This window comes from Mixophyes fleayi, chromosome 2, assembly GCF_038048845.1.
Source record: "Mixophyes fleayi isolate aMixFle1 chromosome 2, aMixFle1.hap1, whole genome shotgun sequence".
Lineage (NCBI taxonomy): Eukaryota > Metazoa > Chordata > Amphibia > Anura > Limnodynastidae > Mixophyes > Mixophyes fleayi.
In genome coordinates, this window is record NC_134403.1 from 60,658,061 (window position 1) to 60,675,002 (window position 16,942).

Here is a 16,942-nt window from a genome sequence, read left to right on the forward strand (position 1 = left end):
GGTACGTTACTTTGATTCGTCTGATTATGACGTTAGATCGCTGTACATTCCTCACTATTGTGAACAATCCGAGATATGATAAATATTTATGCGCTGTTAACTTTTTAGTACAAAATATTTAGTTATTTTAGTTGTGTTATTTATTTTATATGTGTGTTTTTGCGTGTCACAGAGAAACAGAGATAGATAGGTAGACAGATATATAGATATGACATAGATAGATAGATCGATCGATCGATCTAGGTAGATAGATATGAGATAGATAGATCGATAGATAGACAGACATATATATAGATATGACATAGATATTAGATAGATAGATAGATAGATATAGATATGAAGATATTACATAGATTGATAGACATGACACATATAGATAGATAAATAGATACATATGAGATAGATAGATAGATAGATAGATAGATAGATAGATAGATAGATAGATATGAGATAGATATATATATATATATATATATATATATATATATATATATATATATATGAGATGGATAGATAGATAGATATGAGATGGATAGATAGATAGATAGATAGATATGAGATAGATAGATAGATAGATATGAGATAGGTAGATAGATATGAGATACACAGATAGATAGATACTTTTCTATGCAACCAACTTCACATTTCCATTCACAACTCTTTTTAATATTTTAACAAATGAAAAGACAACATATTTGCAGTCTAAAATAATTTTATTTAATTATATATAACTACTGTATAAATAGAGAGAGGGGGGAAGATAAAAAAAAAAAAAGGGAGAGAGAGAGAGAGGGAGAGAACTGGGAGAACAAGCTGGGGGATGGATTTATTTTACATGTTGTCTGTCCTGATATTTATGCAGATAGGATATACATATCAGGGGATTACAGATGTTTGAGTGCAATACTAGGTACAATCTATAATAAAAAAAGAACAGACATCATTTTATATCATTTTAAGAAACCATTTGATAACAGACAGTTGCTTTCTATAGGGGCCCTTATAGAGTCTCCATAAAGGAGGGTGATTTGATGAAAGTTTTAGCAAGTGTGTCCCCAAAGTTAAATCAGTGTCACCACAGTCCAGTTATACTTAGATCTTCATAGTTTCAAGCCACAAAGTCTTTAGTTACAGAGTGACTGACTAGTACAGGCATGAGGTAACTTTCCTTTGCGGTGAAGCCCTTCTATTGCAATTGTTTGTAACAGATCTAGCTGCCAGTTCACCAAAATCTGGCCACAAGCCAGCACACTGCAGTGTTTCAGCTCCACTAGGGCTAACTTCAAACTTTAGCTGCTCGAAAGAGAAGTTTCATACCTGAAACAAAGCTGAACTACTCTGACTAATATGATTAACACAAGACATTACTATAAAAGCATTACTTGCAGAGTTCAGTAGCTTGTTGCAACATACTTTCCTGTATTACACTTCTGCTTTTCTGCTGCTTAATGTGTCTCTGATTTGTCTAGTAGTTGCATTTGTTTTGTGCTTACCAAGTGTATTCATTATTCATAGTCAGAGACTTGTGCTTATCCAGTGGTAGCAGCTTGTGTCATTCATTGCTAGACTTATTCATGAGTGTATGCAGAAATTAGGCTTGAGCTACCAGTGGCTCTTTAGGTGTTTTGAAACTACAAATCTCAGCATGCAGGCATACTGGATCTGGTAGTTCCTCAATATGTTTCTTCTAATTCAAGATTCATTCACTTTGCAATTATAGTAATAGACACAGTGATGGATAACTTTGTGTAGTTGTGGTAGAAGCAGGATTAGGTAAACAAAACACCTATTAGATGCTTAATGCAATATGACACATTTACTTACCGCTCAAATACTCTAGGAAACATGGTCAGACAATATTAAGTAGATGGCACACAGATAAATGTAGAACTGATTTAAATCAATTATGATAACAAATCCCACAAGTGATAAATAATCAATATGAAACAAAAGGAGATAGATGTAGTTGATTTACATGTATTATTACATCATATTCAAAACAGTTTTTCTTTTCAATCTTCCTAAGAAACTGCATTGACCTCAGTTAATGTTAATCTGAACACATCATGAGATGATAATAGACAGTAAGAAACCTATACATAACTTTTCATATGCCATCACATGGCTAGCGTATAGAGTAACAATAATTAATCAGCTGGAGATCACAGAATTTGGAGATAATCCTTTACCATACCATACCTCTTCATCATCTTACCTCTTGAAGATGAACCTCAATACAGAACAAATCACATGGAAATATTTTACTGCACATGACGTGTAGGCAAATCATCTGAACCAGAACTCCTGGAGATGTGTCTCAATACCAAAAACATCACCTGGGGATAAATCCCAGGATCATGTAGTATAATCTTGAGATAATAAACAAGTCAAACAACAAACATAAGTCTTATTACCTGATTTCATGTCCTGAAGATTCCATACAGTATCCCATTACTTGAAGACTTTTCCCAGTATCCTATGCCTTCATGTGAAGATATAGAAGCTTGCTATATATCATAACATGGAAATATGCTCCACAACTAACTCAAAATGTATGAATATATGCCAAGTACTTGATCATAACATCTGGACATAATTCTAAGTACAAGATCACATCCTCTAAGAACCTGTTCAGGTGCCAAATCAAATAATATGAAATAAATGACCACATACCATATGACAGCATTTAAAAAAGACATGGCCAGGTACAAGATTTCATGACCTAAATGTATGTAAAGTACCAGATGATCAAATTTGGCTCTATGTCCATGTACAATATCAAATTACCCAAGTGCTGAATCACAGTCCTGGAAAAATTCCAAAGCAGTAGATTACATAATTGGGATTTATATCTAGGCATTCAATTAGATGAACAAAGAGTATACATAGTACTATATCACATCATCTGGATATATCCCTAGGTAGCATATCACATCATCTGAAGATATATCTAGGAACCATATCAAAACATCTGGAGATATACCACCTCCACCAAGCTACCTTATCACATCATCTGTAGACATACCTATGTACCATATGACATCATCCGGAGATATACCTAGGAATCATATCACACCGTCTGGTGACATATCACTAGGAACCATATCAAATAATCTGGAGATATACTTAGGAATCATATCACACCGATTGGTGATATATAACTAGGAACCATATCCCAACATCTGGAGATATACGTAGGAAACATATCACAACATTTGGAGATAGATATAGGTACAATATCACAACATCTGGAGATACACCTAGGTACAATATCGCAACATCTGGATATATACCTAGGAACCCTATCACACCATCTGATGATGTATAACTAGGAACTAGATCACAACATCTGGAGATACACCAAGGACCATTTCACAACATCTGGAAATACACCTAGGACCATATCACATCATCTGGAGATACATCTAGGACTCATATCACAACATCTGGAGATACACCTAGGTAAAAAATAAAAACTTCTGGAGATACAACTAGGTACAATACTACAACATCTGGAGATACATTCTAGGACCATATCACATCATCTGAAGATACAACTACGACCCATATAACAACATATGGAGTTACACTTAGATACAATATCACAACATCTGGAGACACACCTAGGACCATATCACATCATCTGAAGATACATCTACGACCCATATAACAACACATATGGAGATACACTTAGGTACAATATCACAACATCTGGAGATACACCTAGGTACAAAATCACAACATCTGGAGATACACCTAGGTTCAATATCACAACATCTGGAGATACACCTAGGTACAATATCACAACATCTGGAGATTCACCTAGCTATCATATCGCATCATATCATCAGAAGATTTACCTAGATATAATGTCACATCATCTGAGAATATGAGCATGTGGTGCAGGAGGGTCTGACACAAGAGGCAGTGAAGACAATCAACCTTCAGTTTTACCAACTGACTAATATCATCAACAGAATGGCAGAAGGTTATTTGTCCAGAGGACCATACCAGCAGTCATATAACTTTTCCCAGTAATACGTTAGTACATTAGGAGATGAAATATATATAGGCAGAACCATGCATGTCCTGCAGGATAATGGGGTTACCAGCACATCATGAGATGACACTACCTATAGATCCCGTCCCATAATACTCTATCAAAATATAAGGTATTGTGTGTAAAATCCTCCTAACCTGCATATATGTTCAAATATGAGATCACAGCACCTGGAGTATTGCCCAGAATACACGCATAGGTACCAGGTAAAACCATCTGGATTACTTGGCATCAGACACGTCCCCCAGCACCAAGAATAAAAAAAGAAATTGCCAAATAATGACCTAATCGTATCGCCTAGGCATATGCCCAAGTAACAGATTACACATACATTTTATTCCGGGTATAACTGCTGGATATATAAACTCCAGAATAACATAGTCTGCAGATAGGACTCCACAGTGGAGACAAACCTTAGTACCAGAAGTCGCCATTTTAAAGCAAGCCTCGGTACAAGAAGGCATCACCCCAACAGATGTCCGGATCATTTTGGAGAAGCCCCAGTAGAAAAGCAAGTGACCTGGTTATCTGCCCCGAGCAATACTCATCTTCATGTACTATTGCATTCTCCTGTGTAACAAAGCCCAGATGTACACTTATGGACTATTATATAATAACTGTTTATTGTGTAAATCGTATGTGTGTGTCCCTAATTAAACATGCAAACGTGCCTCGCTCCGCAGGGCTGGTCATGTACACTGAACTTTGACACAACTCTGCATATTGTCCATGAAAGTAGCATTATATTATGTGCATTTCTGCAAAAATATATTATCCTTTTTTTTTTTTTTCTAATCTTGACATTGTGACAATAGACAACACTTCACCGTTGAGTGAAATGAGTGTTACTTGACTTTCACCTAGCAGGACTTCTCTTCTATACAGATGAGGCGGGGTAGGGGGAGGGAGGCAGCCTCCATAGGGCGCTTTATCTTGCTGGAGCTTGCTGCTGCTGCTTGTGTTTCACTTGTGACAGGCAAGCTGGCAGGCAGGGCTGGTTATCCCCAGACACGTGATTAATCTGATCTGGCGATCCTCAGCGGGGTGGAGGTTTCAGCGCTATGTGTTTGTGTGGCTTTTCTGCCGGAGTGTTGTGGCCACGCCTCTTCTTTTCGCAATGTTGACGCAATGTATAAATAGTGGAACAAAGACAACTTCCTAGAAGCTTGTCTAAACTGCACATACAGTCAGCAGGCTTCCCCGCATCTGCCCTGCTGAGGAGAGGGAACAGATGAGATGTCTTGGATGTTGGCATTGGACAATTGGGTTTCTGCGCTTTCTGTCCATGCTCATCTTCCAGTCTGGGTTTTCCCATCAACTGAAGGCTTCCCCTCATTAGTAAGTGCCATTCAACTATTTCTTATACATGCAATTGAGGTTAATTCATGCGTATCTGCTGTATGTAAAGGACAAGAGAGGCATTGCCAGGCACGTCCCAAAGACACATGTAGACTCCTATTGGACGTGTTTGTTGTGGTGATCTGGACTGGGCATGCATGATAGCCTTTGATAGGCAATGCCTGTCCCTCATGCTAACAACTGAACTGCTATTTGTCGCAGTCCACTGTGTAAACAGAAGATCGGCGAATTATTGGACGACCAGTCTTGTTTACCTCCACTGTGTATCGGCTCGTTCACTTCATCTGGGTTTATGGTGAATACAGATAGTGCTCATTCACCGGCTCAAAGTGTACAAATGCAAGAGCAGCTCCGTACAACAATGTGTGGGATTCATTATTAATGTCGCTGTGGTGTTTTTTCAGTGCAACCTCTTTTTCCACAATGAATGCATTGCCAAGTAATAGCTCTCTGTGCCGTGAGCTGCTGGCAGTGCAGGGGTTACCATCCACTTGTCTTCCCTCAGCTCGCGAAACCATTGGAGGAGGCTCTGCTGCTGGGGACATTACGTCACCTCCTCAATGCTTCTCAATGAATTGCTTTTTTATTTATTAATTATAGTAATCTGGTGCTTGGTGCGGACATGGCAGGGGCGAGAGATGCCGAGGTAGTGCTGAAGGAGAGCCTGAGTGAAAGGTAGGTGACAGGGGAACAAGACTGAGAGGGGAAGGGGCAGAAGCAGCCAGAACACAGAAAGAGAACGCTCTGTTTACAGTCACAACAGGCGTATTGTGACGTCACGTAATTGACAGGTCGCTCTGCCAGAGGGAAAAGTCGCCAGCGGCTGACAACGGGCTAATTTAAGAAAGGGGTGACGTCATCGCCTCCTTGACAACAGTGGAGGCAGCACTGCCCTCCCTAATCCCCCCTCTCTCACAGACCCAGAAGTGACAGCCTTAGGGACAATGCTTGTTGGGGAGACAATCACAATTAAACAGCAATATGGACTGGGTACAAGTAACATTTGTTTAGACGTATGAAGCTGGATACTGTCATTTATTTGGGATACTACTGTGGCAAGTAGCGAGTGTTGTTTTTACATTGTAACCTCTGCACTTATTTTATTACAATGTTGCATTGAAACGGGGTAAGAGCGTTGAAGGTTTCTTGTTACTATTAAGTGCAAGCTGCGTGTTGTCCTGTAGGCAACATACGTTGCCGTCGCCTCCGGCAGTGCGAGGGTTAAAACAGCAATTTCCTGCTGATGGAGCCAATTTCTATTTAATCCCTTATGGGTGAAGGTGTAGGCTTGTAAAATGACCAGTGTACAATGTATTCGAGTGCAACTGCAATTCAATTGATTCTCCAGACTATGTTGGGTTTGGTGTAAAAATCTCACATAATATTAAGTTGGATAGACTTTTATTGGCAGGTAGCCTGATACAGATGTACCTGTATTTCCTTACTATAGGGAGCTAGAAACACAGGTGCATACAGTATGAAAGGGGAATTGTAAAAGTAGACAATTAAAAAGTTATACTGATTCCATCTGTGCTGTAGCTAAGGACCCATTAAATGTATCAACAATGTCGCTGATTTCAAGTTATCCTGAAAATCTGGACATACAGTATAGCAGCCTGGCCTTTTGGGAACTGTAATTTAGTGCACTTTTTTCATTTGTACCTCCAGCAAGATTGTAGGATATTGAGTAAAGAAATTTTGCTTTAATATATGTATTAGTCTATGCCTAAAAAACAGTATGAAAATGACATCATTTTGTTTCTTTGAGTATAGACCCATAGCTAGATATACAACTCAATAGGAGTCATCTGCTACCAGTAATACAACTGAAACATATATGCATTATTGTGCACTATTTTGCATAGTAGTGTGTTGGGTCTCTACATAGGTCATGCCATAATAAGCTGGCACAATGATTGACATACTGCATTTGATGATCACGAATGACACCTCAAAACAGATTGTGAGACAATGGGCTTGATGTTGAGTTAAGCACAAAAAAAAAGGAGTAAGTTTGCTCCTGGAAAAACCATGTAACAATGCAAGTGGTGCAAATTAACTTCATATAGCACACAAATAATTGATAGCTTTAATTTTACACTGAAAATTTAAAGTTGATCTCAGACATGTCCGATCCCAATTATAAATATGCCCCCACATTTTAAATTTACCTCCCCTCCAATGCAACATGCAAATTTGCACTTTTTTTGCTTTGCTTCTAACTCAACATCAGGCCCAGTGTGCACAGAAAAGCACCCAAAATATTTGTAAATTGACACTATCATTTTATTTTGCAAACCACTAATGAAAAATCTGCACTTTTCATATATATAACTACAAACAAACAAACAAATGTATTAATTTCTTCAATTTAACCAAATATTATTATTCATTGTTTGAAACATACATCATAGTGCAATACATATATAAAAATACATTTATACATCTATAGCAATATTGATATATCTGTAAACGACAGATTCCATAGCCTATGACATGAAGAAAAAGGCACAACTATACAGTAATCCATAGTAACTAATCAGATATTTAATTTCAGTAGTCTAACTTGTGCTCAACTGATCATAACAAATCACTGATTTTTTTTCCATGGCTTTTAGCACAAAATATTTATTTAAAAAAAAAATCATCAGTAGTCTTTTATTTAAAGAACATTTTGAACATTAGGGTACAGAAATCCAAGGGGTGATAAGGAAGGGGAAATAATAGCTGAGGATATGGGGGGGGGGGGCACAAACATATAGCTGTAAGCAAACAATTACAGTATAACATATTATCCATTATATTCTTTGTAAATCCGAGTGTAAAAGTTGTGGCCTGTTTTTAACATATCTTGATGTTAGTTCTTATATTTTATCTTGTTCCTGTAATGAATTGGACATTGTTCTATCTACAGCAGTAGGTTTTAATTGACTGCTGCCAAAATTAACTCTGTGTGTGTGTTAGGGAATTTAGACTGTAAACTCCAGTGGGGCAGGGACTGTGATGTGAGTGAGTTCTCTGTACAGCTCTGCGGAATTAGTGGTGCTATATAAATAAAGTATGAGGATGATTGTTACACTCTATTAAAAAGTTATTAGTTTATATATATGTATGTGTATATATATATATATATATATATATATATGTATATTTATATATATATATATATATATATATATATATATATATATATATATATATAGTAAATACTGAGTTTTTAATTGCATATCACTTTTCAGTAGCACCTCTCTCTTACTCTCTATATGGGCCTGATTTTGAGTCGGACGCAAGTCCTTTTGTTCAGCGCAAAAAGCACTCTTGGCCAAAGATTGGTCTCAGTTTGCACTCTGATTTAGATGTATCTCCCCATTGCACCTCTTTGCACTTAGAGAGGTGGAACAGGGAAGGTAGTGGGCAAGCCTAGCAATGTAAAGGCGTGTTCACGCTCTTTACATGCTATTTTGAGTTGAAAGCAACCACAAATAGGTCTCTAGGAGACGTATACGTATCTTTTGCAGGTGTTTTCAGCTGGTGCAAGAGACCTTGATGTATTAAAAAACTAAGTAAAAAATAACCTCCCCCCAAGCAACATAACCAACCCCAGTGCTGTTTTGGGGGGAAAAGAACACTTTTGATTTTTTTTTCACTTTGTTTTTTATTTAAATATCTGCTTTACAGGGCGCTGTGCATGATATATATTATATATATGTATATTCCACATGGTAAAATAAAAATAAAAAACAATCAAGTGTATATACATATATATGTATATATATATATATATATATATATATATATATACACACACATATGTATACACACACACATATATACACTTGGTTGTTTTTTATTTATAGTTTACCATGTGGAATGACAGTACCCGTGGGTCTTTTATAATTCATGAGATTCAGATATGAAATTGACATATGAATAAAACCTGTGACACTGCCATTTGCAGCAGGGCACAATCACATACGTAGCTCTTCTTTGCAGGACTGTGTGGTTTGTGGACTTATCCAGAGCAGGACATATATAAAATATTTGCTATATATACTGTATATAGTTTGTCTAGTGTACATGTATTTCATATATACTATATGTAGAATATAGATAGTTTGGTGAAAAGCGAAGTTGCAACCTCCTTTATCAAATGCCAGCCACCTGATGCAGAGAGGCCCACCTCCCAAATGCCAGCCACCTGATGCACAGAGACCCACCTCCCAAATGCCAGCCACCTGATGCAGAGAGGCCCACCTCCCAAATGCCGCCACATCCCAAATGCCAGCCATCTGATGCACAGAGACCCACCTCCCAAATGCCAGCCACCTGATACACAGAGGCCCACCTCCCAAATGCCAGCCACCTGATGAACAGAGGCCCATCTCCCAAATGCCAGCCATCTGATGTACAGAGACCCACCTCCCAAATGCCAACCACCTGATGTACAAACCCACCTCCCAAATGCCAGCCACCTGATGCAGAGAGGCCCACCTCCCAATTGCCAGCTGCCTGATGCACATAGGACCACCTCCCAAATGCCAGCCACCTGATGAACAGAGCCCCAATTCCCAAATACCAGCCACCCGATGCACAGAGACCCACCTCCCAAATGCCAGCCACCTGATGCACAGAGACCCACCTCCCAAATGCCAGACATCTGATGCACAGAGATCCACCTCCCAAATGCCACCCCCCTCCCAAATGCCAGCCCCCTGATACAGAGTCCCACCTCCCAAATGCCAGCCACCTGATGCACAGAGACCCACCTCCCAAATGCCAGCCACCTGATGCAGAGAGGCCCATCTCCCAATTGCCAGCTGCCTGATGCACAGAAGCCCAGCTCCCAAATACCAGCCACCTGATGAACAGAGCCCCAATTCCCAAATGCCAGCCACCCGATGCACAGAGACCCACCTCCCAAATGCCAGCCACCTGATGCACAGAGACCCACCTCCCAAATGCCAGCCACCCGATGCACAGAGACCCACCTCCCAAATGCCAGCCCCCTGAAACACAGAGACCCACCTCCCAAATGCCAGCCACCTGATGAACAGAGGCCCATCTCCCAAATGCCAGCCACCTGATGTACAGAGACCCACCTCCCAAATGCCAGCCACCTGATGCACAGAGACCCAACTCCTAAATGCCACCCACCTCCCAAATGCCAGCCATCTGATGCACAGAGACCCACCTCCCAAATGCCAGTTGGTTGTTGCACAAAGACCTTGCATCCCACTAAAGCAAATAACCTCTTGTGGATTTCTTGGGGCCCCCACATCTCTCTCTCAGTGCTCAGTAGTCTTATAAGTCTGAGCACGCACTCATTTTTCCTGAATGACTGCAGAAGCGATGTGTAGGCAGCCAGGAGAAAGTGACCATGTCATCATACAGGTCTAAGTGCTTATTGCTGATAGGCATGAAAGCTGTGTGGAGCAGTGGCAGTGGACGTGATAGCAAGTTAGGTGTGGCAATTGGATTTGACTGAAAAATATTTAGATATAATAATTGAGTGTTATGTGTTAACTCCCCAAAATATGTAATTCATTAGTTACAAAAATAAGAGATAATAACTAATGTAAAGCACCACAATATAAACACACTAAATACACACATACATGTAAGGTAAGAAAAAAAAAATCACGTAATAAGACTTAGATTTCGATTTTCCTGTTTTTATTCTGATGTTGCCCCAGTAGAAGCTCTGATTATTTTCAGATGTTTTTTTCTGTTGAATCAGGCAGTATTTGAACAAACAGAGCATTAGTAAGCATTGACAAGTGGCCCCCTGGGATCTCTAGTATTAATCAGCTTTGCCATGTGTATACTGTTTCCATTGTGGTTTCTTGCTGCTGATGCAGTTGTAGTATTAAGTCGAGGTTTATGTTACATGTACAGGTCTATCCCCATTGATGATGCTTATCTTGTGTCATATGAGATTACTCTAGATGTTATCAGAGAAAACACTGTAAACTGAGTCTTGAACCCTGGGAAGGTCAGAAAACTCTAGATTAGGATTAGTTCATGTGTGTTGCCCAAATACTGACCTTCTACAAATAGCTGTTTCTGGGAGATGCTGTGATTTAATGATAATGGCAGATACAGTAGAAATAACCACGGCTGCGCAGTAATGCCAGTGGTGTTCTATTAGTGGTATATTGTTACAATGTGAACTGAAGTGTTAAATAGTACACAGTGAGATGGCATATTATTGTGGGACCATAGTATACAGATGCTTGCAGGGCCTTATTTTACACATCTGGAACAGGGGTGCAACTAAAATCATCAGGACTGAACTATTTGTCCTTAAAGCACAGTGGCTTAGTGGTTAGCGCTACTGCCTCACAGCACTGGGGTCATGAGTTTGATTCCCATCCATGGCCGTATCTGTGTGGAGTTTGTATGTTCTCCCCGTGTTTGCGTGGGTTTCCTTCGGGTGCTCCAGTTTCCTCGCACACTCCAAAAACATACTAGTAGGCTAATTGGCTGCTATTAAATTGACCTTAGTTTCTCTCAGTCTGTGTGTGTGTGTGTGTTAGGGAATTTAGACTGTAAGCCCCAATAGGACAGGGACTGATGTGAGTGCGTTCTCTGTACAGAGCTGCAGAATTAGTGGTGTTGTATAAATAAACAAATGACGATGATGATGAAAGGGTAGATCCACCTCCATGGAAGTATGTATATCTAAAATACCCAGACCCTAAGTGTTGCGTTTGTTAATAAATTTCCTAGCTGGTTCCTTTTCTACACAAGATAGAAACAGCATCAGAATGCTGTTAGTTCATGTTCTTTATGAGACTATGGTGAATGCCAGAACAATAAGAGGGGATGGGGAGTGTGCAGAGTAACCGTGACCTGGACTTCAGTGGGACTGACGATTCTGGTGGGACAAATGGAGTTCCAACAGAGCTGGGTTATGGGTGGGGTACAGTGACAGCACAGACCTATTGGTCGGCACAGACACATCCCCCGTGGTTCTGGGAGATGTGCCAGGGATGTGCCCTGGGAGCCAGGGAGCAGGGCAAGAGATTCTGCTTGGTGGCCCTGGGTGTATGCAGTGCACTTACTACCACCTATCATACCATTCACACTGACATCACTGGGTTCCATATAGCCGCAGTGTGAATAATGTGGGTATAAAACATTTTCAACCCCTTTGGCATTTTTAACATTATATTTTTTCACAAGAAGACAAAATGGGCAATTCTTAACAGTGATCAATATAAAATACTGTGTAACTTATCTGTGTGGAGTTTGTATGTTCTCCCTGTGTTTGCGTGGGTTTCCTCCGGGTGCTCCTGTTTCCTCCCACACTCCAAAAACATACTAGTAGGTTAATTGGCTGCTATCAAAATTGACCCTAGTCTTTCCCTCTCTGTCTGTCTGTCTGTGTGTGTGTCTATATTAGGGAATTTAGACTGTAAGCTCCAATGGGGCAGGGACTGATGTGAATGAGTTCTCTGTACAGCGCTGCGGAATTAGTGGCGCTATATAAATAAATGATGATGATGATGATGATGATGAATGTAGAAGAACAGCCACAACCTTATCTGTTAGAAGGTTTTTCACTCCACTAGAAATTGCGGAGGCCTAATAAAAAGGTAGGTAGGATTGCTGATCAGAATGGAGACTTTCTTTGGAGCAAACTCTATTTTGATTTCTCTATTCTCAAAGCTGTGTCCGAAATGTTCTACATAACAAGTATTTGAGTGTAGTATACGGTATTCATTGTAATGCGTCAACCATTTTCTTGAGATCTACACTGTGCTGCCGTTTAGTCATTAAATGATATGAAGTATGAAGTGGTTAGGTGAGGCATTGCCCAGAGCAATATTATCATAGTATGATTCATCTTTTTCCATCAATTAAACCTTCCAGATATAAGATGGTAATAAATTCTGTGCCCAAGAGATCACTTTGAGGAGTAAAATTGATGGAACAAGTTACAGATGTGTGACGTCAGTGCGAGTTGGCGCAAAGCAACAATATTTATTTATCACAGAAAGAAATGATTTGGCCTAAAAATATAAACTAATTCCAGTATTAGGATTACCTCTGGCATTGTTTTCATTTACTTATTTTCTGCCATTATTTGAAATGTGCTAGTTAGCTACACACAATAAGGCCAACACTATACAACATCACTGCATGCATCTATGCATCATAATTGTATAGTTAAAAGGATACAAGGCGCTGCCTCGTAAAGGGAAACTTCCCTTTACAAGGCAGCGGCGCTTTAAATTTAAACGCCGAAGACGCCGAACTCGCGGGTGTTGAAGAACCCGGAGCTTAATACATTTACCCCAAGGTCATTAACAGAGCGCAAAGCATAGATTGAAACTTAATGGTGGATTACTTGACGGATTTTGTGATGTGATGGGTGGTTTGGGTCCATTCCTAGAGATTAGCCACATGAGTAGCTATCAGGGACTTCTCATTGGGAGCATTAGCATAACAGCCGAGACTAACTGTCGTGGTACAAGACGAACGTTTCGGAAGGTTGCATAGAAAGATGGCTCTTATGAATCTATTTGTTATTATTTTTTATGAGTTTGTTTTACTATTAGTTTTTTTTACTTTGCATGCCTAGATATCCACCATAGTGCATGGGTTTATGGTGGAATTTAGCTGTAGGAGCAAGGTTTGCGCCAGTCGATGGATGTAGTTGAGCAGAGTTGGAGCATCAAGATTTTAATTTGCAGAGCAAGATCATTGAAATGAAATTAAGGAATGTGGAGGGCAAATTCTTAGTGTCTTGCTGTGCAAAAAAGGCACATAGCAGTTGCCCTCCACAGAATGATTTGGACAGGTCAGAGCTGGCAGAGATAGTGTCTCATCCCAGAAGGGGCCTCTGGGACCGGTGAATGCTCAGAGGAGGTCATTGCTCTTTTTAGAGTAGAGCAGGGACCTCTGGGGAAAGCGGGACCTCGCAGATGGGGGTGAGATAGCATTGCTAGGCCCCTCTCTTCAGGCCATATAGCTACTGTACCTCCTACACTGCCTATAGTTCCGCCCCGGAATACAGCCTGATCCTCAGGAATGCCAAAGTTCCACCCATGCTGTTGACAGGCACCTAACTTCCTAGCCTAATGCACATAGTATTCATCACATAACCAAATAGTGACATACAGTATAACTAAACAACACTTAAACTAAAATTAGGGGAAACATACAAGAGTTTAAGGACACACATACAATTTATACCTGCAAATAGTCCTGTTGTCCAAACCCAACCATGCTGCCATAGTATAAGACCTGATGTGAAAGGAGTTTATGCTAAAATACAATGTGGCAGCGTGTAACCTGACCAGCTGGTCTTAAGACTACTGATCAACTGGTAACTAGTGAGTGGGGAAGTGTCTATGTAAATAAGGAGAGAGCCAGGAGACTACGGGCCTGAGTCATTGAGGACAGCAAAGCATGAAAAAGGAGTAACTTTGCAACTTGGCAAAACCATGTTGCATTGGAGGGGGTAAATTTAAAATGTGAGGACCGATTTACTGTTGGGGTAGGGCCAGGGGCTAGTTGGGGCGGGGTGCACAGGGGGGCATCGCCGCTCCGTCTGACCCCTGTTCGGGCCCCCCCCTGTGAATGCAAGTTTTTTTCAATATTGACCTGCGTGTTTTGCGATGCGGCCGCATCATGGCACAGGCGATTCGCCAGCCCGCCTCTGGGTAGGGCATGTCCTAGATCAACTTTAAATTTCAGTGTAAAAATAAAGCTAGCACATATTTGTGTACTACATGAAAGAGCAACCAGTATTTAACTTATGTGCAAAATATTAAAGTAATTTGCACCCCTTGTATTGTAACATGGTATGTCCAGGTGCAAAGTTACTCCTTTATATGCTTTGCTCTCCTTAATGTCTCGGTCCCTATATGTTTATGTAAAAATGCACAGAAGTTAGACATTAATCTGATTAACCTCCTAATGAGAAAAGATAAGTGAGCATCAACAAATAAAAGACCAAGCTGAAGGCTGTTTCGGAAAAACAATTAGCTTATACTCTAACTAACAGATATCCAGAAGGCAAGAAAGAATTTCACCCAGAAGGTCTGAAGCTTTTTGCTGCCTCATATCTAGGGTACAAGTCGACTTTCAACCAATCAATGTCCTGAAATCCAGAAGACTGCAGAAAGAAAGACCTGACAAGGCTTGTCCACAGGCAGGTCCCCTTGTCATGAAGTCAAGTAAATATTGTTCAAAGAAGCAACCCCACAAACCGCACATGTTAAAAGGACACCTAAGAATCTGCACTAGACAGCCCATGTGCTGTGTGTCAAAGAGGCCCATATCAAACCACAATCCAGAGGTCCCTAACTCCCAAAGCTAAGTAGGACATCAGTAATGGTAAGCATCCTTGTGCAGCCAAAAAGCAAGAATTGCACTTGGACAGTGCATCTGCGCATTTAAAGCACCACTAGAATTTTAATATAGTCTAAGCATCTCTGTATGAGAATGTACTGTAAAAATGCTATATAAATCAAGTGCTACATCGTTGATGATTGATCGCCCGTCAGGATAGGAGAGGTGATGAATCTTCCTGAAAGTCCCAGGGTCTTTTCTAGAAATCACTCCTAGAAATGAGACGTTCAACCTGGAATATGAGGAAAAGAAGGCTCCAAAGTAGCAGCATAATCCTCTGCGTCTGAAAGAAAGAATGACAGCTGTGCCCTCCCTCGCACAGTAAGACTTTCCTCTAGTCTTCAAACCTTCAAGCGTTCTCTGAAAACCCACCTCTTCAGACAAGCTTATAATATTCCTCAACCAGCATCTTAATCTCCCTAGGTTACCCTATTACCACCCTCTACACAGCTAACACAATACAACAATCCTCTGACCAACATTGCTGTGTGACTGATCACACATCCCACTGAATACTTTTTACCTTTGCATTCTAGCTGTTCCAATGTGCAATATCATGTAGAACAGTGTTTCCCAACTCCAGTCCTCAGGGACCCCTAACAGTGCATGTTTTCCATATCTCTTTGCTGGAGCACAGGTGTATTCATTACTAACTGACACATTTTGAAAGATCCACAGGTGGTCCTAATTATATCACTTGTGACCTTAAAAATCTGCACTGTTAGGGGTTCCTGAAGACTAGAATTGGGAAAGAGTGATGTAGAACACGCCCCTGTGTTTCAAACTCCCACTGTCCCATAGATTGTAAGCTTGCGAGCAGGACCCTCTTACCTCTCTGTCTGTATGTATTGTCTTATAGATGTTTATTCCCAATTGTAAAGCGCTACAGAATTTGCTGGCGCTATATAAATAAATGATGATGATAATAGCGAATGTGTGCGCTATCAAAAGAAATGTTCACAAACTTTTCTTGTGCTTATGACCTGTTGGCTGTAAGTGTATGTGGGTATGTAGGCCTGATGTAACCCTGGTGTTTGCGCTACAGGTACAGTGTTGGATACATCTCGAGATGCCTCCAGGTCAGCATATGTGTGAATTCTGTCTAAATTACATCTAATATGCATCAGGCAATATATGTTTCACTTCGCCAAACAAAGTACT

At 40.2% G+C, this 16,942-nt stretch overlaps 1 long non-coding RNA gene across 2 annotated transcripts in view; it reads left to right on the top strand.

The window, feature by feature from the left end:
- The first annotated feature begins 5,112 nt into the window (after nucleotides 1-5,112).
- Nucleotides 5,113-16,942, top strand: part of LOC142140105 (uncharacterized) — a 53,989-nt gene continuing 42,159 nt past the window's right edge. The window contains exons 1-2 of one of the 2 annotated variants that reach the window (XR_012688295.1): nucleotides 5,113-5,398; nucleotides 6,020-6,094. This is a non-coding gene — a long non-coding RNA (uncharacterized LOC142140105). The remainder of the gene's footprint in view (nucleotides 5,399-6,019; nucleotides 6,095-16,942) is intronic. The other variant, XR_012688294.1, reaches the window with a different exon arrangement.